The 4523-nt window shown below is 50.7% G+C and overlaps 1 non-coding gene across 1 annotated transcript; it reads right to left on the bottom strand.

The window, feature by feature from the left end:
• Nucleotides 1-4349: 4349 nt before the first annotated feature.
• TRNAA-AGC (transfer RNA alanine (anticodon AGC)) lies at nt 4350-4422 on the bottom strand. The gene has a single exon. It is a non-coding gene; the product is annotated as a tRNA-Ala (tRNA).
• Between the last annotated feature and the right edge of the window lie 101 nt (nt 4423-4523).

Below are 4523 nucleotides of genomic sequence, written 5' to 3' on the forward strand. Positions count from 1 at the left end.
TGACTGGCGAAGAGATCCTGGCCTACCCTGCCTACAGCCAACCTTTCCTGCTGTACACTGATGCCAGCAACGAGGGACTAGGAGCTGTGTTGAGTCAGAAGCAGTATGGCAAAGAGAAGGTGATCGCCTATGCCAGCAGGAAGCTTCGTCCTACCGAGAGGAATCCAGAAAACTATAGCTCCTTCAAGTTGGAGTTCCTGGCCTTGGTCTGGGCCATCACTAAACAATTCAAGCACTACCTGTCCTCCACTAAGTTCACGGCCTATACTGACAACAACCCCTTGACGCTTCTAGAGACAGCCAAGTTGGGAGCCATGGAACAGTGTTGGATGGCCCGACTGTCAAACTACCAGTTCACCATCAAATACCGGGCAGTCCACAAGAATGCCAATGCCGATGCTCTATCCAGAATGCCTCACCAGTCGGACACTGAAGAAGAAGTGGATGACCTGGAGGAGATTGAGCTACCTGTCTTCCACAGAAATGGGATGGTACACAAGCAGCGCACCTCCAGGAGGTATCGTGGTAAGACACTAAACCCTTTACCTCATCACAGTTGGAAGGAGACCCAGGACAGTGACTCGGTTGTCAGCCGTATCAAAGAACTGATAACCCAGGAAGGTTCCTCCCTGGAGAAGGACGCTCCTCCACAAGCCAAGCAACTGTGGAATGAGAGAAGCCGGCTGTTCATCTATAGAGAGAAGCTGTGCCGGAGGTTTGTTAACCCTAGGACCCATGAGATGGTATGGCAGATCGTAGTGCCCAGGGCAGACATCCAGATGGTGTTGGAGGCCTACCAAGATCAAGCAGGGCACTTTGGCTGGAAGAAGCTGGAAACCCTCCTGAAGAGTCGGTTTTATTGGGTTGGAATGCGGAGTTCCATAGAGAGGTGGTGCCGGGATTGTGGACCCTGTAGCCTCAGAAGAAAAGACTACAGCAGCCAGAAAGCACCCTTGCAGTCCATCAAGACCACCCAGCCCCTGGAGATCGTTTCCCTGGATCACGTCAAGCTGTCACCCAGCAGGTCAGGATACTCCTATGCCCTGACCATGGTGGATCACTACTCCCGGTTCCTGGTGGTAGCCCCCGTCAAGGATCTGACGGTAGAAACTGCAGCAAGGACATTTCAAGCATACTTCCGCAGGCCCCATGGATACCCGGATAAGGTGCTGACGGATCAAGGCCCTGCCTTTGAAGCCGAGCTGTTCAAAGAGTTTTGCCATCTGGACGGGTGTAAGAAGATTCGGACTACACCGTACCACCCTCAAACCAATGGTTTATGTGAAAAGATGAACAATATCGTCATAGACCTGCTGAAGACCTTACCTCTCGAAGAAAGGAATCAGTGGCCAGACAAACTACCTGACCTGGTAGATCGGTACAATCACATACCTGTGAGTGCCACCAATTGTCCAGCGTACCTCATGAGAGCAAGACCCAGAAAGTTGCCCATGGACCTAGAGCTTGGAGTGGTAGAGCCAGAAGCAGATATGTCCACTGAAGACTGGGATGCGACTCGACAGGAGCAGTACAAGAGAGTACAGGCCTGTGTCGAAGACAGTCTAAATAGGATGAGAGATAAGCAGGAAGCACAGTACAACAAGAGTGCACCAGCAGAACCCTTAGCACCTGGAGAAGTTGTGCTGAAGCGAAAGAGAAGAAGCCACAAGCTTGATGACCAGTGGGAAAGAGAGCCTTATACTGTGTAGGTTTCCAGGTTCGACAATAGAAAAACCTGTCTAATCAGTAAATATGGAGGTAAGACAGTAGCAACAGTCTCAAGAGACCATTTGAAGTTGTGCCCAGGTCTGTTGAAGCCACAGGAAGAAGTACCTCTTATAGTGACTGAAGAACCCAAAGAAGATGTACTCCATACTGTCTTAGGAGATTTCCCGGCAGATTGGCCTCAACTGGATGGAGCTGTAATAATACCTGTGATGCACTTCTACCAACAGCCAGAAGACTCTCCACTGCAAGTAGGACCTGTAAGTGCCCCAGAAGAGCCTGCTCAGGAAGAATCCCCGGAAGAAGGATCACCAGTAGAAGCAGAGCCAGTAACCAGTGGACTTGCCAGTCCCATAGAGAGGTTAAGACAGTTCTACAATTTACCCACACGTAGATCTGATAGGGTAGCAGACAGTGCAAACACGGACATCAACAACACCTCAGTACTACGTAGGTCAACACGCAGTACAAAAGGCCATGTCCCTGCCAGATATAAGGAATGAGTTAGAAATACCTGCAGTGTAAATAGTTACCCAGTTGTGCATTGCTTACTGTCATTGTTTATTATATAAACTGAAATTTATATGTGCATTTAGTTACCCGTAAGGGTATAAAGACTTGTAGGCTGAGGACTGTGAGCAGCCCAAAAACTGTCCTGTAAATAGTTGCACTCCCTGGAGTGCCCCTTAAGTGACCACTGAACAAAAACCCATTTGGCGTGGCCGAAGACGTGGTCCAGCAACTGGATCACCTATGCCCTGCAGCCACGCCCTGGGCCTACGTTGAGGGTTTTCGGACGGGTCCCTCATGCTGCTCATCTTCACCAGTGAGATGGACACCAGTTAATGGATCTCACTGAGACTTTAAGGAAATGTATTAATGTTATTATACTTGTTATAGTTGTTACCTGTTTTGAAAAAAAATGCTTCAGTCCAGGAGTACTGACTTGTACTAGGGGGGGAATGTGGCGCCCTGCTACGCCTAGGTGCCAGAGAACCCAGTAGGGTGCATGGATGGACTTCTCCACAAGAGGCCCTCACACATTCACACACCTCTACCCTACCACCTCAGACCACCAGAGGGAGCCCGTTAGGGATATATATAGGGAGGGTGGAGCCAGGCAGCTCATTTAGTAGACAGGCAGCTCCCTTCATACCCAGTAGGGATCACCGGACACCTGGAGGACTAAAAGTCCCAGGTCGACCAACGCTGACTACAGTACCAGGGCTAGGAGTCACGGAGGCCCCAGCGTCCAAGGAGAGTGATCTCCAAGAGAAAGCCCTACCACCAGGTCAGCAGGTGCAAGAGAGAGAGACAGTAATTAAGCCAGGCCTAGCTCCAGGCAGGTCAGAAGCTTAGCAAGTGGAAGCAACGGATCAGGAGGCCCTATACCCGCTCACTGGGGAGAGTCCAGAAGTGCACCCTGCCTACCGAGTACCCTGAACCATACCTGCACCTACACCAGTAAAGGTACCGAAGTGAACCCCCGTGTGAGTGTCCTTCATTTCTTCCTGAACCGTCCTGGCCGTCTCTCCCCTGCACCACCATCCATTACCCCCACGCGGCCCTGAGGCCCGCTCCACCTGTGGGGAGCCATTCCATCATAAGCTGCCCTACCATCTGCCTCAGAGGACTGCTCCGCAGCGGCGGCTCCCTTTAGCCGCATTCCACAGGTGGCGTCACGATCAGAGGACTGCTCCGCAGCGGCGGCTCCCTTTAGCCGCATTCCACAGGTGGCGTCACGAATACTTCACAAATCCTCTGTAAATAACCCCCCCTTTTTGGTGACCGCCCTGGGCCACGGACCGTGCCAGCCACCGTGATATCCCCCACTGGCATCCATAGGCCCGGCTGCCGAGTACCCCATGGCCCTGGGGGCGCGTCATGTGCATCCCCCCTACTCTGGAACTCTCTACCCCAACATATCAGACTCTCGCCTACCGTGGAAACCTTCAAAAGGAACCTGAAGACCAACCTCTTCCGACAAGCATACAACCTACAGTAACCATCGCTCCACCATACCGCTGCACGACCAGCCCTACCCTCCCCCATCCCTGTAGATTGTGAGCCCTCGCGGGCAGGGTCCTCGCTCCTCCTGTACCAGTCACTAACTCGTTTTTTGTTCCAAGATTATTGTAATTATTTGTGCTGTGTATACCCCTTTCACATGTAAAGCGCCATGGAATAAATGGCGCTATAATAATAACGAATAATAATAATAATAATAATAATAATAATAGTGTACCTGCAGCATCAGCACCAAAACTCCACCCGAAGGTAAAATACAAAGTCAGTGACTGGGGCCATAACATACAGCTGTGAAACCTGCAGTGGCTCCGTGGCACGCCACATATTTTCAGATTACCCACTGTGGCAGAATAATGTGGACTTCATCAGTGTAATGAGGAGTCAAATCTGCTACTAATTCCAGAACCAAACCCATTATCTGCATATCCTGAGGGTGGATCCTGGTGCAGATCTGCAGAACACAATGGCAGCGTCTGCTCATCCTAAGGTGGCTGAAAATATTATTTCACACTAATTATGTACATTAAAATAACTTTTCAGTAACAGGTATTAAAATAAATAGACTTTACCAACTGCACAAATCAGGTAAAAGTACTTGGAGAATGCGGGCATCGATCCCGCTACCTCTCGCATGCTAAGCGAGCGCTCTACCATTTGAGCTAATTCCCCGCTCTGCTGTCTCAGTCCCCGCAATGCCTTATAGTCCGCCCCCTGCCAGTACTGTCAGCACAGAGAAGCCCCACCGCACATATAGCATCACTCTGCATCAC

The sequence above is a fragment of the Phyllobates terribilis genome, unplaced genomic scaffold (genome assembly GCF_046119375.1).
Source record: "Phyllobates terribilis strain yellow unplaced genomic scaffold, ASM4611937v1 Scaffold_4__5_contigs__length_816908805, whole genome shotgun sequence".
Classification (NCBI taxonomy): domain Eukaryota; kingdom Metazoa; phylum Chordata; class Amphibia; order Anura; family Dendrobatidae; genus Phyllobates; species Phyllobates terribilis.